We start from the raw sequence: 18,231 nt of genomic DNA on the forward strand, positions 1-18,231 counted from the left end.
TACGCAGTTCCCTGATCAGAGAGTTGCCTGGGGCCACTACGAGTGATCCTCACCACTGCCCCTAACTCTCCAAGCTGGCACCGCAGCCACCTCCGGTCGTGTAATAGTACAGAAGGCCACTTGTGGGTCCAGCTGGGGCAGCGGAAAAGATAAAGGAAATGCCGCACTGTTTAAAACAGCGCTGGGGGGAGGGTGGAATCATCGAACTGAACCGGAGGAACACGGAATCCATAGCGATGTTTTCATCGTGATAGCGGGGCTCTTCTGAGGCCGAGTCAGTGTCTCATGCCACTTCAGGGCTTAGCGCATCTCAGCGTCCCCCTGTCACAGGTGGGTGTGAGGGCCGAGATTCAAAAGGAGCAGGGTTTTGCTGAGAGGTAATTTGCAGGCCTGGCTAGGGGGAAGTCTGGGATGAGAACACCGTTACACCCTCATCCTGTGACTGCTGCATGGCGCACAGATTTATTAGAAGGGGCATAAAAGGTGGCCTGTGAAGATAGGGGAGGAGGAAGGTGCCCCAGAATGTAATCTGGACAGCGGACCATAGTGGCTAGGGCAGCTGTCTGTCTCTAGAAATATCTCCTCTGCTCTCCTTCACCTGATTTTTAGCTAGTATCTGTCTTTGCAGCACCTTGCTTTACAAAAGGATTTTTTTTTTCCAGCAGTCCATTTGCAGTGGGGGGTGGGAGTGGTCAGGGACGGGCATCCAGGGTCATTGTCTGGGCTTGAATCCTGGACAGCAGGAGGCCGCTGCTCTCGCCCCTCATCCCCGTCATCTGTCACCCAGCAAGGGCGGCCGGCAGCCAGCCTGCGGACTGCCTAATGAAGACAGAGAGGTGGTTCCGGCTGTGCACAGGTGCCGCTTCCCCATTAACAGAGGTGACATTCCGAAACACTGCTCATTACAGAGCAGACATTGGACAGAGCCGGGACACATATTGATGGCAGCAGGGCCAGCCAGCGTCTGTCTCAAATCCCACTGCCCCTGAGAGAGCCAGCGAGAGGGCCAGAAAGAAGCGTTGTGAGTGTCAAACCCTGTGGCCCCTCACTTTGTAGGGAAAAGTTAATTTTTGACATTCCTGATATTTAGAACTAAGTCATTCTCTCCACCGCTTGCAGACCCAGGGGTCTGCAGCTTCAGGCCCACAGAACAGCAGCCTCTCCTGGAGAATGCCAGGTCCTGTGCTCCCAGAAAGGGCTGATGTCGCAGATGGCTGTGTGGGGGTGGGAAGCTGGTCCTCAGAATCAGACCGGGATCTAGAGCCCGTGAAATCTTGCTTTAGAGACGGAATGGGTCCACGTTATAGCTAAGGGGGTATGGGAATAGGCTATGGGGGACTTCCAGACTGACGGTGTGATCAGGGACCCGGCCAGGTGGACAACCAAAGCTTAGGAATCTCTCTTGCAGTGGGCAGTGAGCACAGGACAGCTCTCCATCTTAGCTGGGACCGGATGCATGTTGCCCTGGAGACAAGGAGAGCCAGGAATGGCAGGCAGGCTAGCGTCAGTGGTCTCGGCAGCTCCCAAGCTAGGTGCAAAGTGGCAATAGAAAGAGTCAGTGGCCCACGCACGCGTGCGCAACCCAGGTACTCCCACTGCACCCAGAACCCCCGCCCAGCTTGCACCCTGTAGCAGGGCGTCCCGCCCCCGCTACGCCGGTTGTAAACCCGCAGCAGACGGAACTCGACTTAAAAATAACTATTTTGACAGTTCTGATGTAAATATGTGAGCGATGCGTGGGCCTGTTTTTCCTTCACACTTCCTCTCTTCCCCTGGCTCCCTACCCCAGCCCCAACTCTTCTGAGGCTGAGGTGATGGGAGAGCGCCGCCTGCAGGATGCTCCCCAAAATGCAGCAGAGGAAAGTGACCTGTCTAGAGTGGTCAGCCAGGTGCCGGGCGGGGTGTGGGGAAGAAGGCAAAAGGAATCAGAAGTTAGAAGAACCCTGTCACCTCACTGTCACCTCACCACACAACACTGCATCCGGGCAATCCTGTCTATGCACTACTTCTTGTCTGTTACTTGAGAAAGGAGAGGTTACCTAGGACACAGGTGAGCTAATTTAATAATTCCTGACACCTCCACACCTGTTTTCAAATCATACCTAACTTCAGTTTAACTTGTTTTCTGAATCTCTATCCAGCGCCTAACAATGCTAGTCCAGTGCAACATGGAGATATGCAGAATCTCCTGCTGTTTGTAATTCTGTCAACTAACCCTTTCAATGAACTGGTATCGAACTCTTGCTTACGCCAGGCATGAGCAAAGTAAGAACTTCTGCACAAACTCTTTGATCTTCGCAAAAACTTGTGGGGTGGGTATGATCATCTGCACTGTACAGATGGAAGACAGGGGTTTGGGGAGATAAGTGGGTTCTCCAGGCCACCACAGCTAGTGAAGAGCATGGAGACCAGAACCTGGGTCTTGTGCCCCTCCCCCCAGACTCAATGGAGAGAAAGGGAGATGGAGGCAGAGATCCACTTGTTGTGCAAGGAGGGAAACTGAGGTCCATACAAGGTCACGGTGTCTATCTGGCCACCAGCAAGAATCTTAGCTGGTGCAGGGCCGAGATCGAAACACAGCAGCCTTCGGGTCGCCAGCCCATGCCTCTGTCCCCAGTCTTCACGACAGGACACCACATGATGTCTTGGAGGGTCCTGACTGTCTCTTTGGAAGGAGGGGAGAAGAAAAGGTAGCTGGAGAAAGGAAGAGGAGGAGAAAGGAGGGAGGAGGTCTGGAGGGAGAAGAGCACAAGCATGCATGGTCCAGGCCAGGCGGAGCTGCGAGGCTGGGGAAGCCTGTTGTCAGACCGCCCAGCTACACCTTTCTGTGTCCCCTTCCCCACCCGCCCCAGCCGGGTATCCCCTGATGCCCGCATGCCTTTTCCCCTCTATCCCAATGAAACCTGCTCCAGGGAGGGACCCTGAGGTCGTCACTGACGCTGCGGGGCAAATGCCTGAGAGCTACCTAATGTTTGCCGCTCTCCCGTATTATAGGCCCCAGGGGATCGAAGCCTAAAATGAAAGAGAGAAAGCACTAATGAAATTTCAGGTGCCAGAGTCCTGGAGAGGAGAGAAATTTGGGAGCCAGCGGGCCCATCTGTGACAGAAGAGGCTGCCCACAGCACCTGCTGCAAGGTCCCTGCTGGCTGTGTCTGGCATCTGTAGATATCAGCAAAGAGAAAAGAAGTCTCTGGGATCGCTGCTTTGAACACACTTCTCCATCCGTTAAGGCTCAGCTCAAATTCCACCTCCTCTGTGAAGCCTTCCCTGATACCTCCCCACTTTCTAAACAGTTGTTGCTCTCAGGCCAAAAGACTCAAAGCTTTGCTTGTTCTGTAAGGCATCTTGCATCCTTGGAGCCTTGGCACATTACTTTTTTTTTTTTTAAATCAATGTGCGGTTGCTGGGGGCTGTGTGGCCTGCAACCCAGGCATGTGCCCTGACTGGGAATCAAACCTGAGACACTTTGGTTTGCAGCCCGCGCTCAACCCACTGAGCTACACCAGCCAGGGCTATGTTGCTTTTAATTAAGTTGTGAGTTCCTCAGGGGGACAACAATGTCTGATTTTCCTCTTTCTCTTGCAGCTGCTCCCACTGGGCTTTCCACAGTCAGGACTCAATACTGGTCGAATGGGTTGAGTTGACGATAGTCCACAGCACCCATTTCCCCCTACAAGAAGGTAAGGACTGGGGTACTGGCAGCAAAAGGGCGAGGGGCAGCCCTCCGGCTGCCTCGTGAAGACGGAGAGGCAGACTGCTCAGTGAAGCCTCACGGGGCGCTTGTGTGCCAGGCTCCACGGGGGCTGAATGGGGAGAAGGGGCAGCCACCCCTCCCGGGAGCAGCTGGCTCTGGGGCTGGCCCCGATGGCCCTAGGTCTCTGGACCCTCTCAGTGACAGTTAGGAATTTCTGTCCCCCAATGAAGGTGGAGTTATATGATTCTTTTTAAAAAGAGTTGTATTGGTAATTCACAGAGCATTATAGAACAATTCTTGTTCTTAACAGTATGCCTTCGGATAGCAACTTTCTCTCCCTGTAAGTCTGAAAATTTCCATTTGTTCTGTCAATAGTCCTGAGAAGCCGAACCAAAGGTCTTTACTATTGTTCCTGGGAAAAATAAAGGCACCATTCGGTCTATGTGATCATACTGTAGTCCTAAACCACCTTCCCTATTTACCCCCCCCCCCCCCCCCCCCCAGCCACCTTCCCCCTACTCTCTGTGATGCTGGGGGACAGGCCTGTCTTTCCTCGACTGTGGGCGGCACAGGGACCCTTGCCTGTCCGTTCCAGGGGCTGTGTGGCTCCCCAAGCCTCCTCCAAGGCCCCACCACTTCCCTTTCTGTTCATGCTCCTGCTCCCCCACCTCCGTCTCCCTCCTCGCCTCAGCAGAGCTGGTGGAGATGCTCAGCTTCTGCCACTGCAGTGAGTCCCAGTGCGGAATCAACACAGACGCCCCATCTACCCTGACAACATAATTCATTTACTGCAAAGGGGTGTAATAAAGTCTGTTTATTACAGCAATTAACAGAGCAGCGTTTGCTGGCATGCTTTTCAGAGTCAACCAGAAAAGTGCTTACTCCAGGTGCATAGATTCGGGAAACCGTGCAACTCGAGCCAAAATGAAACCAAGTAGAGGCTGGGTAAATGGGCCCCAGCCACCCTAGAGAAGTTAGCCCTCCAGGATTCAGTTCAGCTGTGGTAGAACCTCAGAGCAGGAGTCCAAAGCAATGCTTGCTACTTTACTGGGCTGAGGCCTGGACCTGTCTCCAGGGTCACGGTCTTGAGGACAGGCATGCAATGCTCCCCGCTCCCCGCCACACCCCTACGCCCCAACCACCCCAGCTCTGCTGGGTTCGTTTCACTGAGCTTATAGGTGGGCAATGCTAGTACCATTGACTCTCGGGGGTTCCTTGTTGCTGGGGTAAAAGTGGGGGCATGGGGAGGGGACCAGAGGCTGGGACAGAAACCGACCAGCTCTAAGAAATCCTTTCATTAAACTCTGGCTTCATCTCAAGCCCCTGAAGAGAAACATGGCTGCATGCAGGGTTGGGAAGGAGAGGAACCCAGGACTCCGCCGTCCAGCCTGGATAATATATGCTGACTGGCTTTGGGCATAACGACTGGGCGATGACACGAAAGCCCAGTTGCCCCAGCTCTTTGGCGGAGGGACAGAGGACAGGAAGCACTGGTTTAGATTCCTGGGGATGTTAAGTGTATTTGATTGTTAATGCAAACTTAGCTCCCCATCCCTTCTGAGGGGCCCGTTAGTCGTACTAACAGGACATTCTTCAGAGCCGGGTCTGGTTTTCCCATGGGCAGCAGCCCAGTGTCACAGCTGTGTGGCAAAACTCATCTCGAGCAGCCTCTAGGCGAGACCATGGGGAGCTTCGATCTCCTTGAAAATATAAAACCCAGCTTGTAAGCCAGCTGGAAACCAAAGGGCTCAAAAGTGCAGAAGCAGGCCACTGTCAAACAGTTGCCCGGGTTGAGGGGTGACCCGGCGGTGGGCTCCCCTTTCCGCCATCACTTCTTTCCTCCTCAGGGCCCCGGGAGAAGGTACCGCATTGGAGGGTGAGGGCAGAAGCCAGCCTGGCCTCTCTAGAACAGAGAAAGTGAGAGCTTTGAGCATCATGAACAAGGAGATAAAAATAGCAACATTGCCATGGCAACGAAGGCTGGGAGAGTCCTGAGGATCTGGTCTGGGTCCTGCCATCTCCCCCTCCAGTTTTCCTCTGCTTCTGGCTTCTCTGATGGAACACAGGGATGAGCTGAGAGGAGGGAGGGGTGTCTACCAGGAAACCCTGGAACTCCAGAGCCTTGGCTGCCGTTTTGGGGGCTCCTGGCTTTTGAAATTTCTTCCTCGGCATAACACGTTTCTCCAGGGGTGCTTGAGCCCCACACCTCACCCTCCTTGTGAGTGGTCCTGACCTCCTGGGCTCCCCTGTGAACAGCCAACATTTCTGTTTCCTCGTCATGGTCCATGGTTCTGATCCCATGGGAATTGAGAGAAGGGAGCCCAGGCAGGGCTGGCCAGAAGCCTGCCAGAGCAGGCAGTGACCTGAGGGTATGGCCTGGGCATGGGTTCACTCTGACAAGCCACATCCTCTGCTCCCAGGCAGGTTAGCAACACGGCCTTAGGGAGCTGTCTGTACTGGAAATAGGGTGATGGTGGTGAAGGCTCTCTCTTGTTCTCGAGAGGGATGGGGTGTTCCTTCTTTGGAAGCAGATTCTGGTTGTCGGTTCTGGCGGGGTTGTCAGCCCAGGGTGAACTAGGTTTTCTGGACCAGCCCCCAGGAGTCCAGTGAATGCAGGAGCCAGAGATTTCCTTTTCTGGTGAAAGCCCGTCTTCGTGATTAGAACCAAGTGTCTGTCTCCAAAAATTCAAACCACATCTGGCACATCTGATACCCTGTGCCCCTGCAATGCATGCCTTGCTAGGAGGTAGGGATGGGGTGGGTCTTGTTGTCATCCTTTTATAGAGGCTGGGAGAGAGGAAGCAATTCTTGGAGGTCAGGAGTCAGCCATGGAGGAGCTCTGGGAAATGGGAGGCTGCAGCCCTTTATCTAAAGATAGTCATGAGCCCACCCCACCACCAGCTTGTCCCAAACCACCGGGAAACATGCCCATTCAGTCCGCAGGCAGGGCAGGCTGCAGCCTGAGGCACTTTCGCTTGCAGAAGGTAATGAATGAGGTGGGTGGGTTAGAGATGGGCTCACCAGCAGCTATGCAAAGGGAAGCCCATGCGTTATATAACTGAGGCAGAAAGCCCGTCCTTGAGATCCCATCTGCAAGGGGTGGCTTGTGTATATGACAGAGAGTGAGACAGAGGACAAAAGTGGCACTTGTGATGGTCTAGACAGGGCCTGGAGTTGAGTAGAGGCTGACACTTGACACTTTCTCCCTGGGGGCCAGGCTGCAGGAAGGAGGAGAGGCAGAAATGCAGGGAGAGCCGCAGGAGGCCGCTGGCAGCAGCTCCGGGTGCTTTGCCCTCTCTCTCACTAGCTCCGTTTCTCAGATCTACCACACACATCACTCCCCTTTGCTGCACGCACAGAGCACACGGGACAGGGCTCTGGAAACCTGCAGCCCCCCGGTCCCCCAGCCCCCAGCCCCAGTGAGGCCCAGCTTTCCAGAGGGAACCTGCAGAACATAAATGCAATCCTCTCTTTATAGTTGAGGAAACTGAGTCCCAGAAATAGGACACGATCAGCCTAAGGTCACACCATCATCACTGTCCAGGCGGGGCTGGAATCCAGGAGACCTGGTTCCCAGCTCAAGGCTCTTTGCATCCCGCTGTGCTACCTCATGCATATTTCAGATAATTAAATGATTGCTTTTTTCTTCCAAAATAATCCCCCTATATATTTCTATTGACCCATATGCTACATTCAAGAGTCACTCCCCCCATGCCCCAAATGAAGAAGGAAATGACATTCTAATACAAAAAGAAAAGAAAAAAAGACTTCAACCTGAGACAAGAAGCCCCTCCAGGTCCCTTGGGCTAGGGTCTCTGACCACATTCAAGGCCCAAGGGCCTTCAGTACCCTTCACACCTCTTTATGCCCCATTCAGCAGCCCACAGCACAAGGCGGAAACGGGCATGGCACGTTCTCCCTTTTATAGATGAGCAGAGTGAGGCCCTGGGGGGCTAAGGCTCCCCCCTTTCTGCAGGACTCAGTGCCACGCTGCAACAGGAAAGGCCAGACCCCTTCCTCAGAGCCCTCTACTCCTGCGCCCCTGCCTCACCCCAGGAGCTCCTAGTCCCCACCTCAAGGTGGAGCCTGGGATTGGAGGAATGAAGGGAATTGGAAACAGGAGGCCAAGACAATCCAACCTGACCTCTGGGAAGGAGTAAGACCCAGCGCAGGACAGGAAACCTGGAGACCAGGCCCCGCCCCCTCCCTCAAAAGAACAGAAGAGGGGGAAACCTGGACTGGAGTCAGAGGCCCTGGAGCACATGGTCTGTAGGCTGGGCCGCATCCACCCTTCTGGATGAAACCAGCCTCTCCCCTGGGCAAGCCCAGGGGCAGAAAGGTGGGATCTGGTCTCCAGGCTGCCTCCCGAGATGCTGCGAGGGAAACGGGGACGATAGAGTATGGGGTGTCCAGCTAGAAGCAGCTACTGCCTCCTCTCAGGCCATTTCAGCTGCAGTGTTGGACCCTAACTTAGCTTTGAATGAAGACCAGACCACCAGCTTGGAGGCCGAGGACAGTTATCTGCAGGCGCAGCTGGGCTTCCGCTCAGAAATGCCTTGACCTTGGGACCTCTCCCATGTTCCCTTAGCAGGGCCTCAAGATATCCAGTATCTCTCCAGAGCCAAGGGAGTTCTTCTCAGAGAAGAAGCTCCCTGAACAAGCTCAGCATCAACCCCTGCAGCCGACAGCCCTGCTGAAGTCCAAGTTCAAGAGGCTGCAGAGGGAAGCTCTCGTTCCCCACCCCTCCCGCAGGTTCTCTACTCTTCTGACCTTTCCTCCGGGTGAGCTGTGTGGTCAGGACACAACACCCAACACCTCTGAGTCTCAAGGATACAATTTCATCCTCCACCACAGGAGTGACTTCTCTGGGGCTTCAGCCTCGCGGGCAACCGCTAGGGACACTCATGCCCTCGAGCCGAGCCTGCCTGCATCTGCGTCAGGGCACCCTCCGAGGCTGTGCCGCCCATCTCTTGGCCTCATCCGAGGCCTCCGCTCTCTGAGAGGCTGAAGAACCAGGGAGTTTTTCTTCTGTCCTTTGTGACCCCATTGGCTTTTATTGCTTTTTCCTTGTGAGGACTTCTGTTTACAATTCTTTGGATGCAACAAGAAATAACAGATTTTAGAAGGCTGGGGCTAGGGGGTAGGGCAAAAGATAGGAGGAGAGAAATCTTAAATTGTGCTCTGGCGTCACAAAGATGACCTGGATCCTATCAAATCTGCCAGGAGCCTAGGAAATGCCCTGAGCATGAGCTAGACAGGCAAGAGCTGCCAGGATGGAATGTGCCCTCGCTTCCCCTGGGCTCTGGAGAAGCGAACCAGCAGAAGAGGTCTCCCGCCCCCAGACCGCCTGGAGAGGCCCACATTCCAAAACAGGGGGCACACAGCCCCCTCTTTCTGTCCCGGGGACCTGATCTCCCCTACCCAGGTCATCTGTCAGAAAGGTTATTCTGTCCCTGAGTAGAGGGGCCTGACTGTTCCTGGGCCGAGTTGTTCCTGTGATAAAGCAGAGGGCGGACCTGCTAAAGCTACAGAGCCGGAGTGTGTCTCTGTGGACGGCTCTGCTGTCTTCACGACCCTCTAGCACCTGAAGGTCCAGGCACAGTGACAGGCTCAGTTGTATCAAAATTGGGGGAGGGGAGGAGGAAGGAAAGAAGGAAGGAAATGTTTTTTGTTTGCTTCCTGTCTCCTGGAAATAGGCTGGGAGTCGGGGTGGAGACTGACCCTGAAGGTGGAGGCTGGGGGAGACTAGGGGGAAAGTCAAGGCAAGTCCTAGAGGTCCCCTCCCCCCAGAATTTCCCTTAAAGGCGCCACATGCAAGCATTTCTCCCTCTGTGGTTTCTGAGAAGGCAGGTGAGACGAGGAGACAGGAGAGTTAAGGGAGGGCACAGCTCAGTCCGGGAAAGGGCCCTTCAGCCTGGCCCTGGAGGTAGTCCCTGAGGAGGAGGGTCAGGGCCTGTGGAACAGCCCTGCCGTGTGCGCTGCAGCCAAGGAGGCATGAAGTGAGTGACCAGAGAGGCAGGGGCTGGAGGGGAGATGCTCTACAGTGTGTGGGGAGAACGGGGTACAGGGAGACCCAGCTGGCTACCCGCCTCTCACTGTCCGCACTCCACCATCCTACGCATGGCCAGCCTGCCCCCTCAGGCCTGGCTCGGCCTGGCCCCAGGGAACGCTGGGAAAGGACTCATCTCCCACAACACGCCTGGGGTCCTCAGGACCCAGGAGAGACTCCACCCTGGGCTTGGAGGGAGCTCGTCTCCACTTCCAATGGGCCCAGCCCAGCTGAGGCCTCCCCCAGGGTCAGGGCTGCTGGGCAATTCCTGGGCAGAGCCGCCAGTTTCCTACTCTGCAGTCTCTCAGGAGAGAAGTCACCCTTTGCAAAGTTCTGGAGCCCTTGAGCCAGGAAAGAAGTTTCACTCCTGGGGCCTCCCTGGGACTTCTTGTCTGGTCCTGGCCTTCCCCTGGATGACAGGGGCCTCTCTCGGGGGAGGTGTCCGGGGCGTGGAAGCACCAGGGTCTGGGCAGGAGGAGGCCCAGGCACAGGAGGCTGCTGCCCTCAGCTTAGAGCCAGTCAGGCCCAGCCGAGAAGAGTAGCGGGCAGATCCTGGCCCAAGCCTTGACCAGGAGTGCGCCCGAGACCCACAGCCTGGGGCGGGCTGCAGAAGGGGCCCTGGTCCTGCTCACACGGCTGTTTCCCGCTCTCTGTGAACTTCCTCCTTCTTCCTCTTCATCTTGCAGAAGCCGTGGAGGCCACAGAAGCAGGCAAAAGTGAACTGGGGCATGCCCTGGGCCAGGCTGGGGGCTGCTCACCAGAGATCTGCAGGGAGAGGGCAGAGGGAGAGGGGGCAGGAGAAAGGCAGGAGAGAGAAGCAAGCTGGGTTATCATCCCAGAGCCCGCCAGGTCTTCCAGAGTCATGGCTGCTCCCTGAGCTTCCCGGGCCCAGCTAGTCTTCTCACACCTGCTGGGGGAGGGGTCATGCCCCCAACAGCAGCTCTGAAACCTGTTTTCCTGATCTGTGTGGAGCTGATGTCATGCCTCAGGTTGGAGCCTGGGTGAGTCCAGGGTGGGGAACAGAAACTCCCAGCAGACCCCACCTTTGCTCCCCTCCTACCCCCTGCCCCTTCTGCCTCACCTCATCGACACACAGCTGGGGTTGGGGACCGGGAAGCAGCTGACTCAAAATAAACTCTGGCTTGTGCCACTGTGCCGGGGTTGGGAGGGGACGTTCCATTCACCCCTTTAGGTCACAGGTCTGATGATCCAAATGCAGGACTTTGTGGACCTTGAAGAAAGTCCCTCATCCAGCCCAGCCTCCAATGTGACACCTGGAACTGAGGCGGGGCCTCCCCCTTCCCTGACAGTGCCCCTGTGTCTGATACCCTCAGGGAAGCCTCTAGGGAATATAAGGCACTGTCTTTGCCTGCTCAGGGCAGCGTCCCGTCCTCACGCAGAGGGCAGATAGCAGCGAGGTCTTTTAGCCAACAGGCTGCTTTATTGAGGCCCTGTGCTGGGCACAGGGGTTGGGAGGCACAGACATAGGGTGCAAGTACAACCGTTTTTTCTCTGGTACAAAGTTAAGTCCGAGGTAGAGGCTGAGGCTGATTTGCCCCAGCTGGGGACACTTTCCCCCACTTCTGGCTGACATGGCCCTCAGCCCGGGAGGCAGGGCCTCTCTGGTGTGCGTGGCACTCTGGCTGTGGGTGGGAGGGGCTTTAGGAGATACGCTCTCAGTCTGTGAGAGGATCCCTTTCTCCAGACACTCATGGAGGTCTCCCCAGCTTCGGCCACCTGCAGACCCCTCCAGTTTACTTCCCTGCCTTTCTGCCTGTCCCAGAGGGAGCAGAAGCGCATTCACATCAGTGCCTGCAGAGCAGCTGGGCCCACAGGAGAGCCCCTTGCATGCTCTGGGGCCTGCACCCATCCTGGGCCTGGTTTGGCTCATTTCTCTCTCTAGGAAGAACACAGCGGGCAGCCCAAATACTGAGAGGGAGGGGGCTGTGGAATAGGGAAGCATGAGGCATGTCCCTGCCCCCAAATGCTAGGCACACCTGCAAAGTGTTTCCACCGTGTCTGAGGAAGCTGGCGTGGCCTGAGTGGTGGTTGGCTGTACCGTCCACAGGTCTGGCCCACCTTGCTCCTGTGGACAAACTTCCTGCTTTTTCAGGTAGAGCAGAGGGCCCAGCAGCAGGCCCTCACCAAGCACAGTACCCGCATTGGGGCCAGCTCCGTCAGGATTCTTCTCCCTCCCCTCTCAGCGCCCTGGTAATGCAGCTGTTGACTGTAATTTATAGGTGCAATGCATGTCCAATGGCCAGCAGGGTGGGCAGGAGGCCTGGCTTGAGTCAGCATGGGTGGGTAGACTGGTTTAATCACTCGCTTTCCAGCACCATGCACACACCCACTCTCCTGGAGTATATATAGAGAACAGAAGCAATCTGTAGGATATATACATATATAGAGACAGAACCGAGATGCAACTACTATATTTCTAGATCTATCTACTGCAGCTACCTCCCGCGACAAACCTAGAGAGACAGGTTTGGGGCCTGGGTAGCCTGGGTTCTATTCTTGGCTCTGACACCGGCATGCTGTGTCACTCGGGCAAGTGGCTGTATTTCATTTTATTGTACCAGGAAGCTAATCAAGGTTTAATACTTAGATCCCAGACCACTGGGAATCCTAGCCTGATCAGGAAGAAGGGAGGGAGAACAGGTGGGTTTCCTTGTAATTAGTGCACTTCCTCTGCCGGGGGAAGTGTGTCAAGGGTACTATCCACAAAGCGTTCCCGTGATTACCGGGAAAATATCTGGGGTAAAATCAACAAAGTGGATCTGGGGCAGGAACTCATAAAGAAAACAAGCCGGGTGAGTAGCTCAGACCATCACGCCCTACCCCACCCAGAACAGGGTCAGGGCAGCTCGGGTCCCAGGGTGCAGAGACCCAGTCCTCTTAAAAACAGCAAAATGTGCACCCCAACGGGACCGTTCCCACTGGGCTCCTTTTGGAAGGCGAGACCATGCTGAGGTTTGGGCTCACTCAGGGAAGATCTGGGGGAGGGGAGAAGGAGCCGGGACCTACACCACAGAGGAGAGGAGGTGCAGTAAGCAGCTGAGGGCTGCAGTCCAGCTCCCAGAGCCGTCCAGAGCTGACCACCTCACAGGGACCCTGGGCACCTGTCTCTTGAGGACAGAGAGCAGAAGAGCCTGGTTATTCCACTCAGGTCTTTGATCCAAAATGCTCCAGGTGGACTCTCACTTATTCCACCAGGGCCTGCCAGGGTCTTCCCTGCAGGAGCACGACTCCAGGCCCTGCAGGTGATCTGCGCTGATTGTGGCTCACAGGTCCCTGACCAGTGTCAGAAGGGGGGCGGATCCGGGGGGGGGGGGGGGCAAACACATGGAGCAGGGAATGCTTTCCTGTTTTAGTTCTCCCCAGGATCCCTGGGCCCCCACCAGCACGTACACGGGGAGCCCCTTTGCCAGGGCTGGGGTCTCTGCTTTGCTCCCCCGACCTTTGTCCCTTCACTTGGCCAAATGCTCCGGCACTAGCTGGAGGGCTCCCTGGGGAAATTGGGTCTTGATGAACGTTCCTCTTGCTGTGTTCACTTGAAGGGAAAGGGGTCTGAATGTTAAGTGGCCCCAGGTGCACTCCCAGCTCATCTGTGCTCACGACGGAAACTTTTCCTCCTGCTCTGCCGTTTCCCCTGCACCTCAATTTTCAAAGGGTAAGAGATGGAAGAACAGAGGAGGAAGGAAAGGGAGGTGGATGCCGGAAAAACCCCTGCTGCCCCACACTGGCAACCTCTGACCACAGGCTGCTGTTCCCTAACTTCATCCCCAGCCTCCGCTCTGGCCTTTCCCCAGCTCAGGTCCGAGACGGCCTGGGTGTGGGGCACGGGGGGCTCTCTGTTCAGCCAGCTTGAAGGGAGTCCAGCAGAAGAGCCGCCAACCCAGAGATCATCCCAAACCTCCAGGAGGTTCCCCGGCCTCCCTGCTAACCCCTTTCTTTGGTCCTCACCCCCACATCTCCCCTCTTTGCCAGACACCCTCCTGGGGTCCTCCAGCCCTAAAACCTCCAGTGAAAACGGGGCAGTGGGCCAGAGATTGCTTGAACACGTGGAAGAAGCAAGAGGAAGAGGAGACTCAGAGCAGGTTAGACACTAAGAGGAGGAGAGAGCCAGGGCTCTGGGCTTGCAGACCCCAAACTCCTGGCCAGTGTCTCAAATTTTGGCAATGTGCTGTCTCAAAGCAGGCGGCACTGGGGGTTGGAAAGGTCGGAAGATAATTACAAATGTTGAGACATGCTAGGAATTCTGACAAAGAGATATTGTCTGTCCCACCCGCCCCCCAACCCCTCACCTCCTAAAGCAGTAGTTCCCAGAAAGGCAACCCCCCATCTTCAATCCACCCCACCCCCTATCCCAGGTAAAAAGCCAAGAGAAGTGACCCATGAGAAGGGGCGCCCTCAGCCTCTAAACAATGCTGAGCCCTCAGCCCCTCCCCAGCCCCCTCAGCACCAGCCTCAGTAATTAAAATGTGCATTCACCTTCCCTCCCCGAGCCATTCATCACTGCGAAGGGAAGCAGCTGCGGCCCGGGAGACCGGATTTGGGGGATTAACTCGGGCGCTGGAGCAGACACACCAGGAGGAAGAATTAGAAAGGAAGGGGGTGAACTGGGTTTTCTCTCCTCACCTCCTCCCTCTCCCTCCACCACCCAGCCTCACACCCCACCTCTTCCCCCCCCCCCCCCAGCCTGGCCTCTGTAAGGGTTCTGGGAACTGTAGTCTCCACAATTGTGTGGATGAACAGGCAGGCCAAGGGTGCGAGGTGGCACAGACTACAGATCCCAGGACTTCTTCCCGGAGTTGGCAGTGGTAAAACTGGGCACAGTCCTCCAGTCTGGAAGAAGTCGGAGTTCTTCTTGGAGATTAACCCTCTCTTGGCCTGCTCGAGACGGAGTTCCTGCCTCTGGCTGGCTGAGCACGCTGGCAGCTGCAGCCGAGGCCCTCTCTGCCTTCCACGGCGTGCCCAGTCACGGCCCCCTTGTTTCTTGCTCACCTACCTACGCAGGGAGAGGGGAGGCACCCCCACCTGTCAGCAGTACAGGGGCAGCCACACACTGACCAGCGGCTCTGAGGGCCTCGGGGGCCATGGGAGCTGGAGGGGTCAGAACACCAACAGTCCTGAAATGTCCTCATGGCCTGGCCCCCGGGGTCCACCAGGCCTGCTTGGCAGAGGCTGGCCCACCTAAGAGTCATCACGGGCACGACTGGGACACCATGACCTGCAAGGCAGCTCAGAACCTGTGACCCAAACCGTCGGTGCCCAAGGGCACCCAGAGGTCCACTGTTAGTACCACCCCCTTCTAAAGATGGAACAGACAGGTTTGTTTTTTTTTTCAATAGAAAGGGGGCGTTTCAGCAGTCAAGCTGCATTTCCACCAAAAATGGGACAAGAGCAACCCGAGAGACCCACTGGATTCTCAGTGTTGTTAGACACGGATGCGCTCTCCCAAGGGAGGCCTTCTGCGGGCTCCAAAAGAGACTCAGAATATTCCAGGTTCCAGCTGTCTGCGAGCGGGGATCAGGGCGGACTCAGCCCTCTGATCTGCGAGTCGTCTGGGGAGAGAGGGCATAAGGCCAGCTTGTCTATTCAATTCACTCCAACAATTATGTGAAATAAATTGCCCATCTCCTCCGGGCCTGCCCCACTGGCAGGGGCCAAGAGACAAAGGACAGAGAGAACGGCATCTCCATAACCCCAGAAGCTCCCCAGGCCCAGGCCCATAAGGTGGGACTGTCCCAGGCGAGTTGCTGAAATGTGGGCTTGCTCTTTGTCCCTGCTTGTGGCAACTTACTGCTTTTACCCCACACCCCCTTTTCTCCCAATTCACAGTTCCTTCAATTCATTCTACACACATTAACCCAGCAGCCCCTATCCAGCCTTGCCTTGTTGGAGCTTTAATCTCTGGAACAGTCGTCCGCCCTCATTCCCAGGTTCAGCCCAGTGCTGGGGCCTTCCCCGCAAACTGTGCAACAGGATTCTAGTTTCAGGGTGCGGCACTGCTCCAATCTAGGAGATCAGGAGCTAAGGGAGGAAACTGAGTGCTGGGGTGTCCTCAGAGCATGGTAGGGAATAGGACATGCTAAGTCTGGCCAGGGCAGATGAACGAGGAGGGGGTTGGGGGCAGGTGCTGGCCACCTCTGATCTCTGGGCCAGAGAACCCAGAGGGTGAGAGGAAAACCCTGGCAAATTCTCCTCTTTTTTCCATGCACCATCCACCATCTAAGTTGGGGCAAGAGGGGAAGTGGCTTGATTCAGGCCCAGCAAAAACTCAGCTGGCTTGAGCTTTCTCTTAGCTTCTCCTATTGTTTTGACTCCTGCACTCACCTCTCCAAAAGGAAAACCAGTGATGGACAAAGAGTGAATAGAATTGGACCCCGGGGGGCCAATCTGTAGACGTGCATTCAGTGGAGACCTGGGGAGAAAGACCCCTGTGGTGGGAACAGCACTTCCCAGTTCTCAGAGCACTTTGCCATGCACTGGCTTGCTGGTGTTCCCAACCTCCAGCACGATGCAGCAGGTGAGAGCACAAGCTCAAACCCCAGCTCTGCCCCTTACTAGGCATATGAACTTGGGCCAGTTTCTTAGCTCCCTGTATCTCAGATTTTCCATAAGTACAGTGGGATAATAATAGTACCTTTTTCAAGGGTTGTTTCCAGGATTAAATGAGTTAGTATAGGTAACATGTACTAACAGGTGACATGTAATTGTGCCGAGTACACAGCAGGCACTAGGTAGATGATGGCTGGGGAAATTAAAGGCTCCGAGACATTAGAAGTAACTTGCCTTCTGATTCTCAGCACCAAATATAGTGCCTACACTGATTCTTCAGTGGTCCGTCTTTACACAGACTCGGGGCTGGGAGGCGGGTCAAGGAGGCTCCCTGTGCTGCTCCCGCCAGACTGCCAGCCTGAGCTCCATCTGTGGGAGTCTTCCAGGGTGGCTGGGATGGAGTTAGGCAGATTGTGGGAGAGGACTGGCTATGGCGAGCCAGGTGGGAGGGGACAGGGAGCGCAGGTCTTTCCCAGACCCAGGAGGGAGAGAGGAAATGCCCGGACAGGGTAGCAGACCCAGAGCTGGAACCCTAAGCTCCAACTGGCAGCCTGTGGGGAGTGGCTGCCTTCCCCCCTTCACTCTGCTGAACCTCCGTTCCTCAGGTGGCCGGCCTGAGCCCTCCCGTTTCAGCCACACAGAAAAAGGCTGAGGATTTGAGCTGACCGCAGAGAAGAAGTGAGTGAAGTGGAGAAACAGGTTGTTCCGGAGGTACTGAGCAAAGTCCCAAGTGCTGTGTGGCCCAGCATTCCTGGACTAGCAGCCCCCAAATCCGTGAGCCACAGGCCAGGCCTCAGTAACTCGGCGAGGGGGAAGGAATTGGCTCTGAGACCTCAGCACCAGGGCAAGTCTCTTTCCAGACTCAGGGAATCTGCCCCTAGAATCGCCAGTCCAGCCTCTTCATTTCGGAGTGAAGGAGCAGGACCAGAGAGGGGAGGTGACTTGGCCAAGGCCACACAACCTAGTCCCATCCTCCCTGCATGCCCCGCCACCCCCCACCTGGTGCCCCTTTGTGGCTGTCCCATAGCCTGGGCCTGAGCAGAGGTGCAGGTGCGCAGAAGGAGCAGGCCCCTCACTGTAGCCCATGGCTTTTAGCCCTACATGAGTTTGGAACAGCAATCACATAGGAATGAAAAGCCATAGGCCACAGCAGAGCTGAGGGGATCCAGCAGCAGGAATCAAAAAAGGGCGCGGGGAGCTGAAGGTACTTGGGATGCCCTCACGCCCCTTCCCACCAACGCCACCCACCCACACTGCCTCCCCTGTGGTACTGGGCCCCCCAGGTTACATTCTCTCACCATCCCCCACCACCTGGCCCCAGAAGCATTAAAGCCATCCTAGTAATGAGTTTTCAGTTCTTGCCCTACAAAAGCCCCCACACAATGGGCCTCACTCCAGGCATCAGGGGTGGTTTCCTGGCCATAAAGGACCTCCTCGAATTCCCTTAATTAGCCTCCATCCCCCTGCCCAGGGTCCTTAACTACTCCTCACCCCCATCCCTACAGAATCTTTTCAATGCTACTTACTGCTAGAGCCCAGGACCAGCCTGCATTAGGCTCTGTCCTTACAGAGTTTAACACTTTCTAGTTCAGCCACAGGAAACAGAGAGGGCAAGAGGGTCTGGGGGGGGGGAGAGCAGAGACAAGAAGCGCCTGCCTTTTCTTTAGAGGGATGGCCCACACTTCCTGGACTAGTTCTGGACGTTACTGTTACCATTCTTCTGTGGCTTAGAGGGGAGCAGGACCTCAGTCTTCAGACCCAGATGGAGACAGGAAAAGGGCCAGTGCTCGAAATCCCCACCAGTTGAGGGCAGCTAGCCTTGGAGCTACCCTGGGTGATGTTGTGGGAGGGGTGCTTGGTGCTCTCCCTCCCTCATGGGCAGGATGTGGTGGCTGGCACAGGCATCTCCAGGACTAGGGTGAAG

General features: G+C 55.9%; 1 long non-coding RNA gene across 1 annotated transcript; it reads right to left on the reverse strand.

Annotated features, from left to right (window-relative positions):
• Positions 1-4,493: 4,493 nt before the first annotated feature.
• LOC118498104 lies at positions 4,494-12,636 on the reverse strand. The gene is made up of 2 exons (XR_004900639.1): positions 11,741-12,636; positions 4,494-10,508 (listed from the first exon to the last, which is right to left on the reverse strand). It is a non-coding gene; the product is annotated as an uncharacterized LOC118498104 (long non-coding RNA).
• Between the last annotated feature and the right edge of the window lie 5,595 nt (positions 12,637-18,231).

The sequence above is a fragment of the Phyllostomus discolor genome, chromosome 14, assembly GCF_004126475.2.
Source record: "Phyllostomus discolor isolate MPI-MPIP mPhyDis1 chromosome 14, mPhyDis1.pri.v3, whole genome shotgun sequence".
Classification (NCBI taxonomy): domain Eukaryota; kingdom Metazoa; phylum Chordata; class Mammalia; order Chiroptera; family Phyllostomidae; genus Phyllostomus; species Phyllostomus discolor.